The sequence below is a fragment of the Tursiops truncatus genome (assembly GCF_011762595.2).
Source record: "Tursiops truncatus isolate mTurTru1 chromosome Y unlocalized genomic scaffold, mTurTru1.mat.Y SUPER_Y_unloc_2, whole genome shotgun sequence".
Lineage (NCBI taxonomy): Eukaryota > Metazoa > Chordata > Mammalia > Artiodactyla > Delphinidae > Tursiops > Tursiops truncatus.
In genome coordinates this window covers 52889-77318 of record NW_022983137.1, presented here as the reverse complement: position 1 = coordinate 77318, position 24430 = coordinate 52889, and the positions used below count along the sequence as shown (strand labels likewise).

Sequence of the window (24430 nt, the reverse complement as noted above, 5' to 3'; positions counted from 1 at the left end):
CCAGAACTAACCATCTAGGACAGCAGTCCCCAACCTTTTTGGCACCAGGGGCCTGTTTCATGGAAGATAAATTTTCCACGGACTGGGGGTGGGGTGGGAGGGGACAGAGGGGAATGGTTCAAGCGGAAATGCAAGTGATGGGGAGTGGCAGATGAAGTTTCACTTGCTCGCCCGCCACTCACCTCCTGCTGTGTGGCCTGGTTCCTAACAGGCCACAGATGGGTACCGGCCCACAGCCTGGAGGTTGGGGGTGCCTGATCTAGGAAACTGAACCAGAGAACCCAGGCAACCATAGTCTTCCTTGTACAGGAAACCAAGCCAGCAATCCTCTCCAACTGTTATCAGCCAGCTCTGCCTCTTCCCCCACCATCTCAGAGCTTAGGCAGTGGCCCAGTGCAAAAATAGACCCTGACAAGAAGCCCCACTTGCCAAAGGACTCTATCAACTCACACTTCCAGGACTCTAAGTTAGGCTTGGAGAAGAGACTTCTGGCGAAAAGACTGCTTCCTCAAATGTATCAATGTTAAGAAATCAAGGACCATGAAAAATCAGGGTAACATGGCACCATCAGTGGAAACTAATAAAGCTCTAATAAGTGAACAGAAAGAAATGGAGAATTATAAACTGGTAAACAAATTCAAAACAATCCTCTTAAAGAAGTTTAGTAAGTTACAAGAACACACAGGCAAACAACTTAAAGGAAATTAGGAAAACAATGTGTAAAGAAAACAAAAAGTTCAAGTAAGAAAAGATAAACAAAAATAAAAGCAGGAAAAATAAAAATCCTAGAGGTAAAGGATACAGTGACTAAACTGAAGAGAACCTCAATAGCAGACTTGACCTAAGAATCAATTAAGAAGACAGGACATTTGAAATTATACAATCAGAGGAGCAAAAAGAAAAAATAAAATAGAGTGAAGAAAGCCTACAGGACTTATGGGATACCACCAACAGAAACAATATTTGCATTATGAGAATCCCAGAAGGAAGGAGAAAGAGAAAGGAACAAAAAGTACATTTAAAGCAATAATGACTGGAAACTTCTCAAAGCTGTAAAGAGAAATGACAGATCCATGAGGCATGAAAGGCCCAAAATGGCTAAACCAAGACATTGTAAATTACCCTGTCTAAAGTAAAAGACAAAAAAAAAAATTGAAAGCAAGAGTAAAGTGACAAGTCACATACAAGGGGAAGAAATCCTCCTTACCCCCCTGCATAAGAATATAGGTGGATTTCTCAACAGAAACCTTTCAGGCCAGGAAAGAATGGAATGATATATTCATAATACTGAAAAGAAAAAAAGTCAACCAAGAATACCATACCTAGCAAAGCTGTCCTTCAAAAACGAAGCAAATATAAACACTTCCCTGAACAAAGAAAATCTAAGGGATTTCATCACCACTAGACCTGCCTTACAAGAAATGCTAAAGAAAGTTCTTCAAATGGAAGTAAAAGGATAAGAATTACATCATAAAAATATGTTTCACTGGCAATGCTAAATTTTCAAAGTCATTACCATCTCTAATACACAACCGGTGCTGTATAATTCACTTACAACTCTAGTTTAAAAGTTTAATCATATTAAAGATAACCAGGGGAATTCCCTGATGGTCCAGTGGTTAGGACTATGTGCTTCCACTGCAGAGGGCACAGGTTCGATTCCTGGTCAGGGAACTAAGATCCATGGTACCGCCAGAAAAAAAAAAAAAAAGAGAGAGAGAGAAAGGAAATCACACAAGGATAAAGACTAAGGAAAACATATATTGATATACACTCCTCCTGTAATAGGAAGAGTCTAACAAGAGCCAAAATCAATAAAACATTGATACATTTGACTACATAAAAAAATTAAAGATAACCATAATTATAATAATTTGCCACTGGATACACTATATAAAAAACATGTAAACTGCATTATAACCTAAAGTGTGAGGGGAGGAAATGTAAAAGTGTAAAATTTAGGAATGTAAGACTCAAGGTAACAAGTAAAAAACCTGTAGTAGTTACACAAAGGAACATGATAAATAAGTCAAAGTACACTGATACAGATGACATCAAATCATTTTTTTAAAAATATTTTATTTGTCTTCTTCCCTCCCTCAGACTCAAGTCCTAGGCATTTTTGCATTTGATGGGTCAGGAACATGAGCCCAATGTGGGGATGTGCCATCTTTTTACTTTAAATACATTAAAAAATATTTTATTTATTTATTTTTATTTTTGGCTGTGTCAGGTCTTTGTTGTGGCATGCAGGATCTTTTTTGAGGCACGTGGGCTTCTCTCTAGGTGCAGTGTGTGGGCTCCAGAGCGCCTGGGCTCTGTAGTTTGTGGTACCCGGGCTCTCTAGTTGAGGCACATTGGCTTAGTTGCCCTGAACCATGTGGGATCTTACTTCACCAACCAGGGATTGAACCCACATCCTCTGCATTGGAAGGTGGATTCTTTACCGCCAGACTGCCAGGGAAGTCCCAACGTCAAATTGCAAAAGGAGGTAAAAAAAGAGAGCAGGATAAGAAACAAGCAACAATGAGTCTACAAAATAGTTAGAAAACAATGAAAAAAATGGCAACTATTATTTTCAAAAAATCTACAAAAAATAAATGCTGGAGAGGGTGTGGAGAAAAGGGAACCCTCCTACACTGCTGGTGGGAATGTAAGTTGGTACAGCCACTATGGAGAACAGTATGGCGGTTCTTCAAAAAATTAAAAATAAATCTACCGGGGTTCCCTGGTGGTGCAGTGGTTGAGAGTCCGCCTGTCGATGCAGGGGACACGGGTTCGTGCCCCGGTCTGGGAAGATCCCACATGCCGTGGAGTGGCTGGGCCCGTGAGCCATGGCCACTGAGCCTGCACGTCTGGAGGCTGTGCTCTGCAGCGGGAGAGGCCACAGCAGTGAGAGGCCCGCGTATCGCAAAAAATAAATAAATCTACCATATGATGTAGGAAACCCACTTCTGGGTATTTATCTGAAGATATTGGAACATTTATTCAAAAAAATATAGGCATCCTGATGTTCACTACAGCAGTATTTACAATAGCAAAGACATGGTAACAAACTAAATGTCTACTGATGGATGAGTGGGTTAAAAAAAAGTGATATATATATATACATATATATATATATACACACACACATATATATATACACACACACACACACACACACACACACACACACATACACACAGTGGAATAGTATTCAGCCATAAAAAGGAAGAAAGCCTGCTATTTGTGACAACATGGGTAGACGCTGAGGGCATTATGCTAAGTGGAATAAGTCAGACAGAGAAAGACATATACAGTGTGACCTCACTTACATGTGGAATCTTAAAAACAAATACAAAAACAAAAATGAACTTATTGAAAAAGAGATCAGATTTATAGTTAACAGAGTTGGGAAAACTGGATGAAGGTGGTCAAAAGGTACAAACTTCCAGTTGTAAGATAAATAAGTACTGGGAGGTACACTGATTATAGTTAACACCATTGTGTAATATATCTGAAAGTTAAGAGAGTAAATCCTCAGAGTCCTCATCACAAGGGAAAAAACTTTTTTATTAATTATATGAGGTGATGAATGTAACTAAACTTGTTGTGATAATCATTTTGCAGTATGTATAGGTCAAGTCATTATGTGGGACACCGTAAAGTTATAAAGTGCTGTATGTCAATTATATTTTAATACATCTGAAAGAAAAAATATACCATAGAGCTCAAAATTTTAAGCAAAAGAAAATTTTAGATAGTGGTTATGCATGAACAGCAAGATTTCCATTAAGGAGCCGTAAGGTTTAGAAGCAGTATGATTTAGAGATCTCAAGAAGGAATACAGTGATAATTCACTTTTGATATGAGGAAAATTCATAAAAAGGTAAAGTGACATGTTCTGGAGCACAGGGTTAGTCAAACCACAATGACTCCATGGCCTGTGCTTCTAACGATATTGTGCTGTGTCTGACAGGCACTTCCACTTCACTTTTTATTAGTTGTACAGTCATTCCTTGGTTTCCTTAGGGGATTGGTTCCAGGACTCCTTGGATACCAAAATCCATGGATGCTCAAGTCCCTTATATAAAAGGGTACAATATTTGCACATAACCTATGCACATTCTCCCATAAACTTTAAATCATCTCTGGATTACTTATAATACCTAATACAATGTAAATGCTATATAAGTAGCTGTCAGTGTGTGGCAAATTCAAGTTCTGCTTTTTTGGAACTTTTTGGATTTGGGGGTGGGGGCTGGGGAATACCTTCAATCCACCGCTGGTTGTATCTGCAGTTGCAGAATCTGCAAATGTGGAACGTACAGATATAGAGGGCAAACTGTACTGAGAATTAGTGAGAAGTCAGGACGATATATACAACAGTAGCAAAAGATAAGAGGAAAGAAAATTTTAAAAGAAATTAAAAACAAACTCAGAGTCAGTAAACAAAAGTATAGCTCTGAATTTAGAAATTAAATTTAGTCTTGAACTGTGGCAAGAGTGTCCTTTACTAGAAGTTGCTGTGTTTTTTACTTTCAACTTACCTGTTATTTCCAACTATCAGAAAAAAAAAATCCATAGCTTTAATTCCATCTTTTTTCAAATTACATGACAGCCTCTGCTTTAAGATAACAAAATCATTAAGGTCAGAATCTGATCAAAGCATAAACAAGGTAGGAGGCTTCTCTATCAGGATTCCACTATTGGTTCTTGAGAGCAAAAGACCTGACTTTAAGACCTGACCTTTAAAAATATATATATATATATATATTTTTTTTTTTTGTGGTACGCGGGCCTCTCACTGTTGTGGCCTCTCCCATTGCGGGGCATAGGCTCTGGACGCGCAGGCCCAGTGGCTGTGTCTCACGGGCCTAGCTGCTCCATGGCACGCAGGATCCTCCCGGACGGGGGCACGAACCTGTGTCCCCTGCATCGGCAGGTGGGCTCTCAATCACTGCGCCACAAGGGAAGCCCTAAAAATATTTTTTAAAAGTTATGTGTAACTTGCATTCCTTTACTCAGTAACACAAATCATGATTTTTGGAACATTATGTTTTGTTTGAAAATATCCAATCTATAAACATGATCTAAAAAAAGGTCAAGGTTTATGTTCTTTGGTAGTTCCAGAAGAAATAATGCATACTTTGGGCAGAAGTTGCAAGCTGGCACTATCAACATAATACATCAATCAGCAAGCTGTGTTACAATGCAGTTGTAGCTGAGACCAACTACAAGTAAGATGGTCCATTCCCCATCATATGCAGCCCCTTAATAAATGCTTGGACAGCTATCTGCAGAGGACCTTATGCAGAGAATTCACAGGCTGGAAAAGAGAGGGACCATAAAGGTACTGAGTGGATGAAAGATCTTTTCTCATCAAAACCTCAGAACCCAGGAAATGTCATGCTAGTACCTCTTTACAATTTCAAGTAGTATCTCTACTGTATTGCACTGAGGTGGATGGAGAGGGAGACAAAAGGAATTAACATTTCCTTCCAACATGGCACCAGACCCTACACCACAGTGCACGTCCCACCCAGGCGGAGACCCTGTACCCTTGCTTTCCCATCCCATCCAGTACTTCAGAGGGAGGTGAACTTGTCCCGTCCTCCATGCGCACTGCATGTGCCCACCTTGAACTGGACCACTTTCCCCACGTTCTTGAACTTGGGGAGCACGTCATCATAGAAGTCCACGAACTGCTGGTAGGTCTCCTCTTCGCTGTACTCCAGGCTTGCGTCAGGGTCATAGTCGTCCCTTCTGCACTGCTCCATCCCAAACGTCGTAAACATGCTTTTAATAAGAAGGGGGGACTTGATGACGGGAAACTGTGTTTACATGAACACTGTAACAACAGTTAATCTTATTCTATATATAATATTTTACAGTTTTCATGGCATTTTATGTTTTTCTCTGATCCTTGCAACCCACTAAGACAATCATGGGTAGTATTTCCCCCACTTTGAAAAGAAGCAAGCTGAGGCCTAAAAAAGCTCACTTGTCCAAGTCACACGGCTTGTGAGAAATGATCCAGATCTGACCACCTTACAGTCTAGGGCCTGTTTGTTATATGGCATTATATATATATAATTTAATTTTTATTTAAGAAACAATGTTAACGTTTACGAAAAATGGGATTCTCTTTTGCAGTTTCAACTGGGTCAGGGCTGTGTTGACTTAACTCACTGGTACTTGAATAATTTAAAAATGCTTCATATGACCTTTATTATTTTTACTTTCTTGTCCTAAGATAATGAGAAAAAAATTTTTATTTCAAGGTTCCAAGTAATTAACAGTTCATGGTTAATATTTTGTAGTTAAAAACTGGTCAGTCGTGGATGCCAGCGACCTGGGGGAAGAGAGAAATGCAGAGTTGTTTTATGGGTATAGAGGTTCAGTTTTGTAAGACAAAAAAGTATATAGAGATTATACATCTATGTACCTACTGAGATAATGCATACAGAATGCCCAATACAAATCATGCATAGGTCTGAAATGTTCAGCGCTAACTAATGTGAAATTTTCTACTCTCCAAATGACCTTCTAGATTATTCAATCTGTAATGTGATCCATATTCCCAAGTAGCTACCTACAGAATTGGGAGGACTTACCTTGGTTGGCACTGTTAACTGTAAAATGAAATTTTATAGCTGTAAATAAATATAGTAGCAAACAAGCACCTTAATTAATGAATTTAAAATTCTGTTCACAGGATTATAACCCAGATCTAGTTTCTAGGGTGTCAAATGAGCATCTGGGAATTTTGGGACACAGCCGAGTCACTGTTTAGGGAAAATCCCCACTGTACCTGGAAATACCCACACAAGCTTGAGTATGTTAAAAAATGATGGCCTGACAGCTCCTATTGAAAAGTTAGCTAAGTGGTATTTTTGAAGGCATGGTACTGATCCTCTGTGATTCCAAGAATCACCTGAAAAGAACTGGAACGCATTAAAATGCAGAGTCAAAAGTACTGCATATTCAAAATAACTTGTTTCCTTCTCTCTGCCTTGCTTCCCATTTCCTCTATTTTATTTAAGTTAGTATGTAGCCTTTTACAGTCACTTCTGGAAGAAGGTAAGATATGAATAAATACTCAAGACAGATATGAATATCTTCAGTATCATTAGTAGTTATGTTCTTTTGGGGGGCAGGGGGAGGAAAGAACTCTCAAAGCCGTGACTCCAAAAAATGCCAATTCTAGAAAGATTCCAGATGAACTTAGTTCTACTTATAAAAACATGCAACCAAAGAAATGCTTAGGTTATGAATGTATTTTTCCAATGATCTCGCAAACCTTAACAGAAAAGAATGCTTGAAATGATCTGGGGCAAGTCACTACAGTTCTCTGTAAAAGTGGAACAGTAAATTTGTCTGAGAAGATGGCCTTAGATTTAACTGCTAATTCCACAGACTTCTATCTCACAATTCGTCACCTGAATGATGAAAATGCCTGAGTAACTCATATACATATATATATTTATATATATATAATATATATAAATATATATTAATATATATATAATATATATAAATATATATATTATATATATATATATTTCTTTTTTTGGACAGTTTTAATGCTAATTTCATATGCCTGTGAAAGTATTAAGAACTGTCACAAACTAATCTGACCACTGTGGATATTTCCTTGAAACAGCTCTCAGGTGTGGGTTTTCAGAGTGTGAGGTTCCTTTCCCCTTTCCGCAAATTAAGTACAGTCAACTGATTTCCTAAAACTGTTTAGGATATCTCCCTTCTTCTCACATAAACCCAATAAAAGGACAGTCTTTTTTTTGCCTTGCTGTGTGGCTTGTGGGATCTTAGTTTCCCAACCAGGAATTGAACCTGGGCCCTCCAGAGTGAAAGTGCGAAGTCCTAATCACTGGATCACCAGGGGACTCCCAAGTATAACCTTAAAGTCTTAAAATTCACGGGAATATTGGGAGTACAACATAAACAAGGGATCAGGCAGCTAAAATCTTGAAACTTGGACTTTAGTTCAACTATGCACACAAATGTGAATACATTTTGAGTCTCAGCTGTCTTTCAAACATAATCCACCAAATATTTATGAGGGGGAGTATATTAAATCAATGAATTATTACTATTTTTGATGAAATTAAACCTACATTTGGGTTCTAAAGGTTACTAAACAGAATAAAATCCCTCTTCTTGGTTAGCTCCTGGTTCCTCAAGAGGAAGCTTTCACTGTTCACCACATTTTATGAATCCCTTCACAGATAACCTGGGCAAGTATAATCCCAGCTATAAAACAAAAAGGGAGTTAAATATTCTACGATAATGGCTCTCAATCCTGGGGCACACTGAAAACATCTGGAGACATTTCAAAATGTCTGAGATTTTGATTAACATAATTTGAAGTGAGGCTAAAGAATATTTTTCTTTAAAGTTTTTAATATGATCCTAATGTGATTCAAGGTTCAGAATTATTGTTTTTAGACATGTAAAAAGGTGAAGACAAGTTTAGGGTGGAAAAAAAAGAAAGCAAAGGTCAGTATTTTGAAGAAGGAAAAACTCACAGCAAGGATAATTTTATGAGTAAAATATAAAAGAACCACATAGTTTCATGGATTTGGCATTAATAGGACATAAAAATTATGATTAGATCTTCTCCTCTGTAGAATACATAATAAATTTACTGAATTACTTACTACTGACAGAGATTACTCTAATTACTCAGTTTGTCTCCTGTTACCCATCTTTTCGTTTATCCTTGGTCAACCAGCATCTTAAAACATTAAATGGGGGCTTCCCTGGTGGTGCAGTGGTTGAGAGTCCACCTGCTGATGCAGGGGACATGGGTTCGTGCCCTGGTCCGGGAAGATCCCACATGCCGCGGAGCGGCTGGGCCCGTGAGCCATGGCTGCTGAGCCTGCGCGTCCGGAGCCTGTGCTTCATAACGGGAGAGGCCACAACAGTGAAAGACCCGCATGCAGCAAAAAACAAACAAACAAACAAAAAAAAAACAAACAAAAAAAACATTAAATGGAAAATTCTGGAAATAAACAACTTGTAAGTTTTAAATTGTGCACTGTTCTAAGCAGAGTGATGAAATATTGTGCTGTCCTACTCTATATCCTGCCAAGGATCTCCATCCAATGGCACCACCTGCTCCTGGCATCCAACCATCAATATCATCATGGTTTAATGATACAGTATCACCAAAACAGATGATCTTCCTTCCTTCTATCATCATCAACAGAAGCCTAAGTCATTTATCTCATGTCATCTCATCATGTGGGCATTTCAGGATCTCACATCATCATAAGGGTGAATGTAGTATAAGATATTTTGAGAAAGACAGCACATTCCTATAACTTTTATTACAGCATACTGCTATAATTGTTTCATTTTATTATTATTAATCTCTTACTGTGTCTATTTTAATAATTAATCTTTGTTATTGGTTTTGGTTATTGGTTATTGTTATAGGAAAAAACATAGCATACTGTGAGTTTGGTACTTACTGTGGCTCAGCCATCCACTGGGGTGCTTGGAACATATGCCCTGTGGATAGGGGCAGATTATTGTGCCTACTTTGAATTGTTTATTTATTTATTTCCCAAATGCGGGCCTTTCACTGTTGTGGCCCCTCCCATTGCGGAGCACAGGCTCCGGATGCACAGGCTCAGCGGCCATGGCTCACGGGTCCAGCCGCTCTGCGGCACGTGGGATCTTCCCGGACCGGGGCACGAACCCATGTCCCCTGCATCGGCAGGCGGACTCTCAACCACTGCACCACCAGGGAAGCCCCCAAATAGTTTATTGATAAATGAACCAAATTATAAAAATGACAAGTGCCTGGAATACAGATATTTGTTAAATGAATGAAGAGATCAACACTTAGTTTTCCACATGAATGTCCTGTTTCAGAAACACTGATCCCAAAGAGATACAGAAAAAGAATGGTTCAGAGAACTACAGAAACAATGATCATAATGAAAACACAAGCAAACACTTAGGGCTTGCCACATGCCTGGCACTGTTCTGTGTGCTTCCCATGTATTCACTCATTTCAGGCTCACAGTCACCTTATAAGGGTGATACTATTTTTAATCCCTGTTTTATAGATAAGGAAAATACGGCACAGAGATCTTAATTAATTTTCCCAAAATGACAGCTACTAAACCTAGTTTTTGAACCAAGAGGGCTGTTCCTGAGCCTGAGTATACTGAGAATGGTTAATGTGAATACTCCCTCTCTTCACTCTGATCCTATCCTGCGCAGATATCCATTTAAACAAAGCAATTTTAAAAAGCTCATTTTGTGCAAGTGTTTTCCACTGGAAAAACAAAGCCAGGGTTCTAAGGTTCCTGGAAACAGCACAAATGTATTATTTCCCCAATCATGTTGTCCACATGGACCAATGGAAGCACAGGGTAAAAAACAAGAAGCAAAAGATCTTTATAAAGTGTGGGAGCAAAGTAAAGGAAGCACCACCAGAGAACTAGGTTAAGTCTACCCAAGAAATAGGTATGGGGGAAGCAGAGTACAGTCAGCTGGAGGACTGGAAAAGTGGCAAAAAGGCAGCAGATACATGATCAATAATTTAAACTGAAGACTGTGTCTCTCCCAAAAAAAAGAACTCAAGAACCTCAATGGTTCAACTCTCTTAATTCTGATGTGATAAAACAAAACTGGTTACCTATCTCCAAATCTGCAGGCTCCCGTTTTACTGTAGAATGGACAATTAGCTCGATCTTTCTCCATTATTCTTAAGTCCGTGGGTGGTTCTGGATTTTGCCATGTGGCACCACTTTCCAACTGTTGAAAATAACCATAATTTTACTGGTAGTTTTAAAAATCCATCAGAATTAAAGATTTAAAGTATATTCGAAATATTGTGGTCAAAAATAAAAACAGATTCATGTAAGAATATACACATTTAAGTTGTATCACAGAATCTAGACTCTACAAACAATTGTCATGAGACAGGGGCTATATGTCTCTCCTGGCTCCCAGTCACTGCCCATCATCAGGCATCACTATGGCTACGAGGAGCAGTCATCAAGGTTTCCCTTCTGTCCATCCATTCCGAAAAGTGTTGAAGGACTTGTTAGGGAACCATTCCCTGAGAACAACCTAAGTTACTCTGAATCAAGTTAAATCATCCCTATGGGCATAAGAGTGTGTGATGTTGTTTACATACACTTTAAGGACTATAAACAATTCCAGTCCACCAGGGTGATTTTTGTTTTTGTTTAGCAGTTCACTTCTGTTGTTGCTGCTGTACAAATCACACACCTACAGAGTGATTCCCACATTCAGACAGGATCTAAGTAGTTTACCACAAAATTAACATTACCAGAAGTATTCTTTTTATTTATTTATTTATTTATTTTTGGCTGTGTTGGGTCTTCGTTTCTGTGCGAGGGCTTTCTCTAGTTGCAGCGAGCGGGGGCCACTCTTCATCGCGGTGCACAGGCCTCTCACTGTCGAGGGCTTCTCCTGTTGCAGAGCACAGGCTCCAGTCATGCAGGCTCAGTAGCTGTGGCACACGGGCTTAGTTGCTCCGTGGCATGTGGGATCTTCCCAGACCAGGGCTCAAACCCGTGTCCCCTGCATTGGCAGGCAGATTCTCAACCACTGCGCCACCCGGGAAGCCTCAGAAGTATTCTTTTTAAAGAAATGTTCACTGGTATCAAAATTTTAATGAAAGTTTTGAAAAATACCTCATTTTCAGCCGGTTCCAGCATCTTCTGCACAGATTCCTACAAATGCAAACATGGGATTAATAAAAATCTGAAAGTCAGGTAACTCATAGCTAGTTTTTTTTTTTTTTTGCGGTACTCGGGCGTCTCGCTGTTGTGGCCTCTCCCATTGTGGAGCACAGGCTCCAGATGCGCAGGCTCAGCGGCCACAGCTCACAGGCCCAGCCGCTCCGCATCATGTGGGATCTTCCTGGACCGGGGCACGAACCCACGTCCCCTGCATTGGCAGGCGGACTCTCAACTACTGCGCCACCAGGGAAGCCCCATAGCTAGTTTTTGTGGTTAAGAATCTCAACTTAAAATTTTAAAAAGCTTATACATGCAAGGTTTCATGTTCTTATTTGCTTTCTACAGCACAGGTCTTCTGAAAAGCTTTCAAAAGGATATAGGTGAGAATTTTTATTGAAATAGAAAATGTAATAAAACACATTATAAAATATTTAAGAATATTCCTGTAAGTTTCAGGAACAACAGTTACTATGTTTAAGCATATATACCACATACAAGTTTTTAAGATGAGGTATCAGTATTATAAAACACAATGCTAGCCACAATATCATTAACATTTTAAAAAAGTCAAAAATATGACATGAACAGTAGTATTTAGGATTTATGAGCTATTTCAAACTTTTTGATAAGGCAAAGTAAGTTCTCCAAAATTTCAGTAAATTTCTATTTAACTGACATTTAAACAAATTTTAATCATGTTAGACTTCTCTTCTCTAGCTCCTTAAAGAATTACATAAAAGACTTGATAAATCTAGTTGCATGTAAGAGTCCTCCAAGCTCAAAACAGAACTTTTGTTTCCTCCTTGTCGACCCTCTAAGTGTCACATCTCAGTAAATGGTGCTTCCTTTTACTTCCCCTCTTATTCAAACTAAACACCTGAGAGTATGACTTGGATTCTTCCATTCCCTTTCACACCTCTACCCTCAATTTACCATGAGCAATCTTGTTGACTCTGTATTAACGTACCCCAGATCTGTGTACTTATCTTTGTAAAGCACTATCATCATACAAATTACCAACATATCATATCCTATTTGAAACAGCAGCGTATCTTGACTCTTGCCTCTTTGGTCACTGTTCCCTACTCCCTATTCTTTTCTTTTTGCTTTATAACAAAGTGAATCAGTTATACATATACATATGTTCCCATATCTCTTCCCTCTTGTGTCTCCCTCCCTCCCACCCTTCCTGTCCCACCCCTCCAGTTTCCCTATTCTTTATACAAAAGTGATAAATGATTTGTTAAAAGTAAAGACAATGGCTTTCCATTACACTTAACATGAAGTCCAAACTCCTCCTTCAAATCCAGGAGGCCTTAAATGATCTGACCCTGTCTACCCTTCTGATCTCCTCCCTGCCCCTGCCACTCTCTCCTTTGGTCTCTGGGATTCAAACATCCTCACCTCCTTTCAGTTCTACGTTCTGGGCCCTTCCCTCTGCGTAGAGCCCCTGAGATTTTTGTACTCAGGTAACAGCATAAAACATCGGCTTCTCAGAGAAATATTCCATGATCATTTATCTAAGGAAGTACTCAACTATGCCCATCACTCTATCAGATCACCTTGTTTTATGTCTTTGTAGCACTTAACACCACTGGAAATTATCTTTTTGGGCAACTTATCATATGGCTCCCCCATCTAGCAAAGTAACACTAAGAGCAGGGACTGTATCTTTTCCACTGTCTTATCCCATTAACTAAACAACTGTCTAGCACATAGCAGAATCACATATATTTCTTAAATCCACTTAGAATCTACAGTCATTCCTCTGTATGTGTGGGTTCCACAGCCATCAACCAACGATAGTACAAAAGTATTTGGGGGGCTCCCCTGGTGGCGCAGTGGTTGAGAGTCCGCCTGCCGATGCAGGGGACATGGGTTCGTGCCCCGGTCTGGGAGGATCCCACGTGCCGCGGAGCGGCTGGGCCCGTGAGCCATGGCCGCTGAGCCTGCGTGTCTGGAGCCTGTGCTCCGCAACGGGAGAGGCCACAGCAGTGAGGGGCCCCGCGTACCGCAAAAAAACAAACAAACAAACAAAAAAAAAACAAAAACAAAAGAAAGTATTTGGGAAAACACCCCACAAAGTTCCAAAAAGCAAAGTCTTAATTTGCAATGCGCTAGCAACTATTTTTGTACCTTTTAAAGTGTATTGGGCATTATAAAAATCTAAAAATGATTTAAAGTATATAGAATGATGTGCCTAGGTTATATGCAAATCCTATACCATTTCACTTGAGCACCCACAGATTTCAGTACCCTCAGGCAGGGGTCTCCAATCCCTGGGCTGCACAGCAGGTGAGCAGCAGGCAAGTGAGTGAAGCTTCATCTACCGCTCCCCATGGCTCGCATTACCACCTGAACCATTCCCACCCTGTCCACGGAAAACTGTCTTCTACAGAACTGGTCCCTGGTTCCAAAAATGTTGGGGACTGCTGCCATCAGGGTCCCTAGAACCAATCAATCACCAGAGATACCCAGGGATGACTGTACTTTATGCTTCTCTTTAATGCCTTCTAGACTTCCTTAAAAAAATCAGAGCATTTAAAAGAAGCCAGAGCTTCTATCTGAACCCTGGAAACCTCAAATGAAAAAAATTCCATAGTTAAAATGGCAATTGAGTCCTCTCTATAAAAAAATTTAGAAGTTCGAAATTTCTTGTCCCCTGATACATCTCACCTCATCTAGAAAGTAGTGCTCAAATTAAGGTGCCTAAAATTTGCACTGGAGTTAACTAATGGCTGAAATACAAAAAACAAAGTTGTGGAGACTACTTCTACTCCATTATGACCAAGACACAACCAAATCCATTTTTCTCCATTATGAGATGGTTAACTACTCAATTTTATGTTATTCAAACTTAGAATACAGAAAAGAAAAATGCTGATGAATCATTTCAAGTAAAGATGGGTTGTGAATTTTTGAAATAATCACCCTATTAAGGAAAGCAGCAAAATACATCAAATCAATGTTTAGAAAGAATCCTGAAAGACATGAAAGATATGTACATACACCTTACAGATTACCTTTTTAAATTAGCAAACTGTCTGTTAGCTACAGGTTTGAAAGCAAGTCAAGATTTAATGAGAACAACGATAGCAAAAATCTAAATCTTAAATATTCGATCCCTGCTTTCTCAAAATCAAATAGTTTTGGTGGCAGGACACCAGCTGTTAAGCCTTTAAGGAATGAAATAAACATGTCAAGTATACAAAATGTTTTTTCCTAAACAAGTCAACTCACACAGTTGAACCTGAGAGTCACATCATTTGCTAGAGTGGTACAAAGTGTAAAGCAGGGGCCAGCTGTCTGCTTCTATATAAAGCTTTATTAGAACATAGCTACACCAATTTGTTTCCATACTGCCATGGCTGCTTTTGCACTACACTGGGTAAAGCTGAAGAAACCGTTAAATTAAGATAGTCTTAACTGCTATTGCATGGACACAAAGAATATGTATGTCTCCACTAAAAAATACGGCTTTTTAAAAACAAACCAAAGAACTACAAGCCCTCACATGCCCATAGCTTCAAATCCATCATATAGCCTATCCGCACACTATACACAGTGTATTTATCCTCCTATGATAAGAACCACCTCTTTTTCTCTTTTCTCCTGTAGTTTCTGTTCCTCCTCTTCTCTCTCTCTTCTCTGATATTCTTCCCATTCTTCCCTCAACTTTCTCTTTCAAGAGAAAAGAAACGTATTTTTCCCCCATACTTAATTTTTAAAACATTCAACATATGGGATAAATAAATTAAAAAAATTAAATATATTGGTTACAAAGACCATCACTTTCAAAGATTTTTTTTTTTTTTTTGCGGTACGTGGGCCTCTCACTGGTGTGGCCCCTCTCGCTGAGGAGCACAGGCTCCAGACGTGCAGGCTCAGCAGCCATGGCTCATGGGCCCAGCTTCTCCGCGGCATGTGGGATCTTCCCGGACCAGGACATGAACCCGTGTTCCCTGCATCGGCAGGCGGACTCTCAAGCACTGTGCCACCAGGGAAGTCCTCAAAGTATTTTTGTTGCTGTTGTTCAAGGCATGTAATTGTTAACGTGAAAAAGTCATTCTCTATTTTAATTAGAAGTTATTTTAGTTAACTAGTTAGGTAGTTGATTAATTTGACTAAAAGCATACCTCTTGTTCTTCCTGCTGTTTACTAGCTGCCTCTTCCTTTTGCTTCTTTATTCTTAAATCCTCTTGTGCTTTCTGCTCCCTCAACAACCATTCCTCATGTAAGTTTTGCCTATTGATATAATTATGTAATCAAATAAAAGAATTGGCATCATTCTACACACACACACATATACGCTATATATAATAGCAAATAACACATTTTCGGGATGGTTAAAATGTCATGAAAGTTATCTTACATAAAGCCTTTAAGAGGTGCAAGAGAATTAGAGGACATAATAGAGCACCTGGAAGAGCACTACAATCAGCATCTTCCTAGAAGGTAACAGCTTAAAGTCACTACTTCTACATTCTTGCATGACATTTGTTCTGTCACTTTTCTCATATTAAAAAAACCAGCAGTAACACTGAAGTTTGTCCTAGTCTGATCACAGAGATGCGCAGGTGCCAATAAGGCAAATAACAAGTTTCAAAGCAACATCCAGGTTTCTACATTTAGAAAGTATAATCCTTCCATTCTATGCATTTTAATTTTTTTTTTTTTTTTTGCGGTACGTGGACCTCTCACTGTTGTGGCCTCTCCCATTGTGGAGCACAGGCTCCGTACGCGCAGGCTCAGCAGCCATGGCTCACAGGCCTAGCCACTCCATAGCATGTGGGATCTTCCTGGACCAGGGCACAAACCCATGTCCTCTGCATCGGCAGACGGACTCTCAACCACTGCGCCACCAGGGAAGCCCATGACTTCAGCTTTTTAAAATAATCAATACTGGCTATAGATATATAATGATAATATATATAAGATGTATATGTAACAGATATATACCTGGTTATATACATATATCAATCCTGGATAACATATACAGCCGTTCGTATATCATACTACTGAATTCCTTTCATTTATATAGATGCAAAGTTGGTATGTTCTGTAGAAAAATGTCATACTTTAGAGATGCAAGCTGAAATATTTAGGAATGAAGCATCATATATCTGCAACTGATGTGTAAATTATTTGGGAAAAAAAATTTAGGTGTACATGGATGTGTATCTATCTGTATGTATTTATTCATATATGGATATACATAGAAATATATGTATGTACATACATAAAGAAAAAGAGGACAGAGAAAACATGTTCATTAGCATATCTAGATAAAGAGTTCATAGATGTTTATTGTACTATTTTTTCTGTATATTGAAACATTTTCTGTATTGAAACTTTCTGTATATTGAAACATTTTCAAAATAAATACATTATTTTTCCCATAATAAAAAATTATATGCTGTTCCATTTAAAATTTAAATTTGAGAGAAAAACATGGAGACATGGAGAGCACACAGGGAAAACTGAAGCAACTTAAGGAAATGCAGCATAAGCTTTCCATGATTCAAGATTAAAAAAAAAATATTTTATATCTGTCACATATGTATTATAGGTCTAACCAAATGCTTACCCATTCCTAGATTAAACTGCTTTTCTAAGCAAGTAAATTTTATTATTTCAGCATTTTAAATTGAAAGAAAATAGGGTCACACATATACACCAAAGAACGGTAACTTCTAACTGATACAATTATTCAGATAAATAAGTGACCTAATCTGGTACAGAGGATATGACTCTGAATTACTTACAGAGATTATTTCCACTGATTGGACACTGCCTGGATACTCAAAAATATCTGCTGATACTCAAAAATATCTCCTCATTCACTTAATCCCCTAAACCTCCAAAATCACGTTCACACACTCCAAAGAAGTGATTATAAACAATCTGAGGTGTAGCATTTTCTCTACAGATATAATCAAATATATACAGCATATATTTAAGTACAAAATATATAAATGTATTATGCATGTAACTCTTTAAAACAAAAATAGAATCGTGCTACAGTTTTGTAACTTGCTTTTTTACACTTTATCTTAATTTGTGACAAGACAGTTTATTTCAGGTTATCCAAGGTTAAACTAGATGCCAAAAAGGCTACCAGTAACTGCAAGCTCAGTATTCCACAAATTTCTAACAATCATTAGCCAACTCATTCTTATAGTAATATTGTCTGTATTTTAGAGAATATGTGCGTGTAATGTTTGCCCATCCAATCTGTACTACAATGAATGAACAGAAATGTTTTTTATTCTATACATTCACTAAGTATTACTAGAAAAAGAAATGTGAGTCAATGTGCAAAACCAGGAGCAAAGCTCATAATCGAGAGACAACTGCTTAGTTTTGGATATGGCATTATCTATAAAATCAAGAGCAAAGCAGCGATCTATCCTTCAACATACTAAATCTACCAAGAGAAATTATCGACTTGACTACTAAGGCTTGCTGTGAGTGTACCTTACAAAGTCAAAAGGAAAAAAATGATGCAAGAAAACACAAACTATTACTGAATTTAAAACAGGGAAAGAAAGAGAGAAAGAGGCTTTAGAAAACTGTATGCTGGAAGAAAACAGATTAAATACACAATGGGAGATAGCTGAGAATTTTAGGAATTAAAAAAAAATAAAAAGTGTAAGTAACTCCAACCTATCCTGTTTATCCTTTTCTCCTGATGTTTTGTCCTACCTATAGTGGACTAGTTTCCACCTAATAATAGAGACATGTCATTACACATTGCATGTGAACACACTAATCTTTCCATTCCAAAAATTCCATGTTGTGGTACTAAAATCATTACCTGGGAACACCAATGGTAAATGAAATCTCTATGGTTGTTTTTCCAAGTCCAAGAATCCTGGTTACTTGAGGCCATAGTCCCGTAGTTCAAGAACTGTCTTGGACAATTTAATAAGTAAGTTCTGGAAAACATGTATGACAACCATTATAAGCCAGTATTGTGTGATTTCAGTGCATCCATCTGCATTTATAACCATGTTGGCTCAAGTAGTACTAAGTTTACTGCATTAAAGACAGGTTTATACAAAAATGTTAAGGTCTGATATTTTAAGGCCAAATAACGTTATGATCAGTGTACAAATTAAGGTTCCCCACTTTTTTCCTACAGAAAAACACTGGTAAATAACTTTAGGCAACAATAATAGAGGCACTGCAAATGCCACGTAATGCAGTTATAGCCATGAGAACGATAATTATTTTTTAGGAATTTGTTCCACATAATCCCTAACATTACACTAATATAGATTTGAAAAGGCTGTGTGATTTTATTTGGTTTTCTTTTCTGTAAATATACAACGTTATAGTCAAATAAGAGCTTCACGACTAGTTTTACACTTGTAAATGTTTAAATAACAATAGTTTGATTTATTAGTTGAGTCAATATAAAGTGTCTTACACTACTGCAGTCTGAGAAAAACTTGAACAATATGTAATTAAAACCCTTGACCAGTACAAAGGAAAACATTCCCTGAGTACTTAACGTGTCCTAGAGCTGTGCTAACTGCTGAAAATTCACAATTGTTGCATCTGTTACATCAAGTTCTTTAATATATACATATCAACAGTAGTAATTCACCATACCTTTCCCCTTTTTCTTCAGAATGTTAACATTTTCTCTTACATGTGTCTAACGTGTTTATTTGCAAAGAAGCAGACACTACACTTCATCAGGTACACACCTGCCTTCTGACACTGGGGTCTCAAGTTAGGGCGGCAGCTGGGGGGAACAACTTCTTACACAAAAACAAGATGAGGAGTCCGTTACCTGAGTCTCTCAGTCGAGCGAGTTACCGGCGACGTTTGTTTCGTTTTTTCTTCTTTAGGGCGGCTCTGTATTTCTTGCGGCTGGAATATCAAAATATACAGCAACATTAGCGGTCCCTCGCGCAGCGCTGCCTTAGCTTCCCTCTCCTCTGCGTTCAGAGCAAGAAAGTCGCTCTGGTACTCGGGAATGAAATCTTGCTTTTCATATTTTGATTACAAAACTGTCTTGCCTTTCTACGCTCAGCCAGTAAGTCTCTTCGATTCCGGCAGCTTCCTCCTCGCCTTTCTGAACCCACCGACGCCAGTGACAGTACCGGGAGCGCTCTGGCTTGCTTGGCTTAGCCTGCACATCACCTACGCCCAGCCCAGGCCCACCCTGGCTCTTCTTGTCAGTCACTTCTCCCAGCCAGCTTACCTCAGTTTGTTGGGAAACATCTGCAATGATGCCACCTTAGTCATAACTCTCTGCCCTAGAGACGGGCCTAACGCGGAAACGTGTGTACGGTCCCGGGCGTCCCCGGGAGTCCCGACCAGCAGGACAAATCCTTGTGAGTCCGAGGAGGAACCTGTGGGGGTTGAAAAAAGGGGGAAGGGCAGGAGACGCGAAAGAATGGAGGCAAGACAAAATCCTGATCAAGCCTCAAACTTTTATTGCTGCGGTAGCTGTATTTATACACTGCAGAGAAAGGGGGGCGGGATTCAGAATGAGGGAAGTACTTGGCTAATCATCATTGGTGCTGCGTGCGCGGGCTTTCATTTTAGGCGCGAACTTCTATCTCATAAATCAGGAAGAGAAGCAGGGTGTCGGCCATCTTCTAATGGCGAAAACTTCTTGGCTCCCAACATCTCCTCCCTTTTTATTTCTTTTAAGGAGGTGGGCATTAACCGAGTGAGGGAGTAGTGACCTGAATCCTCCCGTGGACAAGGTATGTGTGTCCACACTCATCGGCTCTTGGTATCTTTTGGGGAGGAGAGGCAGAGCCAAAGATAATCTTAGCTACTAAAAGCCAAAAACAATGTTTAGATACCAACCTCTATCATAATTCAGGTATACTCACAGGGAATAACAGAGATTACCTTGTATATACATATATACACGTTTTCCCTTGTGCATGCTTTGCTGCCACACTCAACTCGGTACCCATACCCTCCATCAAAGAGGGGGGTAGGCATGTCTCTGTTTCATGCCGCTCCAGTGGAAGGGCAGCCAAAATCATCCTTTGGTTCTGCTTCTGTAATGGCGAGGCGATGGTAATGTATCAGGTTAAATTTTGAGGCAAGTGGGGAGTGCTTTCAGCCTGTCCAACAACCAGCAAAGATGACAGGATCAGGGTCACAACGGATAGCTCATGTCGTCTCTGCCGCTCTTTCAATATTAGGAGGGTCTCCATCTTTTTCTGAAAAAGAAAAAGAAATACAATCTCAGGGAAAAGGGCCCTGGATAAAATTTATTACTTTATAGAACTTATAGGTTTAATAAGGCGCTCAGGCAACCAGCGTGCTCCACCTTCTTTGGTATTATATACACATGCGGATCCCCTCCCCCAGATGAGGAGTGGATCGGGTCCATGCCATTTAAAGGTCAAAGGGTCTTTCCACATAACTTGTGCATATTGATTTTTAGTTTCTTGATGCCAAAGGCGATCGGCGGCAGATCTACCATTATTATCTAATTGTAAAAAATTAATTACAAACAGGGCATGACTAAGAATATTTTTTGGGGAATTTTTTGTAGCAGTTAAATCATTATTTTTAAGCTTGGAAATGGTATTTTTAAGGGTTTGATGGGCTCTTTCTACTATGCCTTGACCCTGGGGGTTATATGGAATTCCCGTAAGATGTTTTATTTGAAGCCAGGTGCAAAAATCTTGGAAAGCCTGGGAGGTATACCCAGGCCCATTATCTGTTTTAATTATTTGAGGCTTGCCTAAAACTGTAAAACATTGGAGCACATGTGAAATAATGTTTTTTGTGGCTTCTCCTCCCTGAAGGGAGGCATATATAAAGCCGCTAAAGGTATCAATGGACACATGAATAAATTTTAATTTTCCAAATTTAGCAAGATGGGTAACATCCATCTGCCAGATTTCATTAGGTAATAGACCTCTTGGGTTTACCCCAAGATGTGGAAGAGGTAAAAATGTAACGCACCCTGGACAATTTTTTACAATTTGTCTTGATTGTTCTCGAGTAAGCTTAAACATTAAGCGAAGAGTATGTGCATTAACATGATGTAGCTGATGAAATTGAGTAGCTTGAGAAACAGAATCAGAGGTTACGGTGCACATCAGGCGGGCATTTTTATCAGCTAAATCATTGCCCTGAGAGAGGGGTCCAGGAAGATCTGTATGAGCCCTAAGATGATCAATAAAAAAAGGCGCTTGTCTTCGAAGTATAAGACTTTGAAGTTGTTGAAAAAGGGGAACAGCATTGGAAGAGGGTTTAATATATGGAACAGTTTCTAAAAGGGGGACGGACAAAGCTATATATGAGCTGTCCGTATATAAATTAAAGGGGATATTCTGTAACATCTCAAAAACCTGAAGAATGGCAAAAAGCTCAACAAGTTGTGCTGATAAAAAGGGGGACTGTACCCTATAGGGCTGATTATTTATAACAAATACAGCAACACCGGATGATGATCCATCAGTGAATACTAGGGCAGCATCTCCCAGAGGAACAGCAGAAGTGATTTTGGGAAATATAAACAGATGTTTTCTAGCAAACTGAAGGAGCTTATCAGGTGGATAATGATTATCAATATTACCCTGAAAGGAGGATAAGGAAACAAGCCATTTATCATCAGTTTGTAATAACCAACTAAGCTCTTCTTTGGTATAGGGGAGAATCAAATGATCAGGATCTCTGCCAAAAAATTGACGGCTTTTTTCTCTGCCCAAAGTAAGAACCTGTGCTACTAAGGAAGGGTAGGTCTTAAGCACTTTATTAGGAGATACGGACAAATGTATCCACAAGAGGGGATGATCTTGCCATAGGACTCCAGTGGGTGTATGTGCAGTGGCACAAATAATCAAACTAAAGGGACGACCATAATCTAAAAAGGTAATCTGTTGACATCTAATGGCCTTTTCTACTAATTGAAGAGAATTTTTAGCCTCCTTAGTCAGCCTACGGGGTGACAAGGGATCTGATGGCCCTTGTAAAATTTCGAATAAGGGTTTTAACTCTCCCGTAGTAAGTTTAAGATACGGTCGTAGCCAATTAATATCTCCCAAAAATTTTTGAAAATCATTGAGGGTTTGCAAATGTGATACTTGTATGTGTATCTTTTGAGTGGTAATTATTTTTTTGTTTAATTCGAAACCAAGATAATAGTATGGATCTTTTAATTGTACCTTATTTGAAGCAATTTGAAGGCCAGAGGAAGCAAGATTATCTTTTAAATCTTGATAACACTTAAGGAGTTCATCAGTTGATTTTCCAGCCAAAAGAATATCATCCATATAATGAATGATATAGATACCAGGCCAACGAGCCCTAAGAGGGTCTACAGCTTGTGCAACAAATTTTTGACATAAGGTGGGGCTATTGGCCATACCCTGCGGGAGGACCTTCCATTGAAAACGTGGCATTGGGCCTTTAAAATTAATTACTGGGAGACTAAATGCAAAACGCTCTCTATCCTGAGGATGGAGAGGGATAGTAAAAAAGCAATCTTTAAGATCAATAATGATTTTAAAATAGCCAGCTGGAATGGCAATAGGAGAAGGCAAGCCAGGCTGTAAAGCTCCCATAGTAAACGTTTTATTAATTTCCCTAAGATCTTGGAGAAGTCGCCATGAGCCAGATCTCTTTTTTATCACAAATATAGGGGTATTCCATGGCGAAGTAGTGGCTTCTAAATGTCCAGCGGCCAATTGTTCCTGCACTAACTTTGTGGCAGCTGTAAGTTTTTCTTCTGTTAGAGGCCATTGGTCCACCCAAACGGGATCATTAGTTTTCCATCGTATTTTGTCCGCATGGGGTACAGGAAGGTCAATGGCCGCTAAGAAAAAGGCGAACTGCCTAGGCCCTGGCGATTTATGTTAGATGCCAGGGAAATAGGTCGTGTAATACCCTGATTATTTTTTCCTAAGCCTAAGCCTGGTAGAAACCCTTGGTTTAGCATTTGTTGGGTCATCACCTCATTGGGGCTGGCCATGATTAACTTTAATTGTGACAGGATGTCACGTCCCCAAAGATTCAACGGGATATGTGGCAAAATATAAGGTTGTACCTGTCCAGTATTACCTTCAGTATCTATCCATGTAAGAACTTTAGAACTCCGTTTAGGATTGGTAGAATGTCCTATGCCTTGTAAATGAGTTATAGACACTGTACAAGGCCAAGAGGAGGGCCAATATTTTTCCGAAATAACTGTTGCATCGGCTCCTGTATCGACTAAACCCTCAAATTTCTTTCCATCTAACCACAGGGTTAGGAGTGGCCTTTCAGGAGTAATTTGTTGGACCCAATAAACATCTGAGGAGCCAAAAGCAGCATCTGCTCTAGGACAATTAGTATGGCTCTTATTTAAAGAATTTAGGGGCAACAATACTAACTGTGCTATCCTTTGACCTTTAGGGATTGATATAGGGCCTTGTAAAGCAGATGCCAAAAGGGTAATTTGACCTGAATAATCATTATCAATAACACCAGGTATAATTTGGAGGCCAGCCAAAGCGGAACTACCTCTTCCTAAAATTAAACCAAAAGTATTTGGGGGCAGGGGGCCATAAACTTCTGTGGGAATTGGTTGTACTCCTTGTTCTGGGACTAATATTGAGTCGGTGGAGGCACAGAGGTCCAATCCTGCGCTTCCGGGTGTGGCTCGACAGAGGGAGCCAACATCTGGGTGCAGGGAACTTGTCCAGATTTTTGAGGAACAAACCGAATTG

The 24430-nt window shown here is 39.2% G+C and overlaps 1 non-coding gene across 1 annotated transcript; it reads left to right on the top strand.

Annotated features, from left to right (window-relative positions):
• The first annotated feature begins 1601 nt into the window (after positions 1 to 1601).
• TRNAG-UCC (transfer RNA glycine (anticodon UCC)) lies at positions 1602 to 1674 on the top strand. The gene has a single exon. It is a non-coding gene; the product is annotated as a tRNA-Gly (tRNA).
• Positions 1675 to 24430: the final 22756 nt, after the last annotated feature.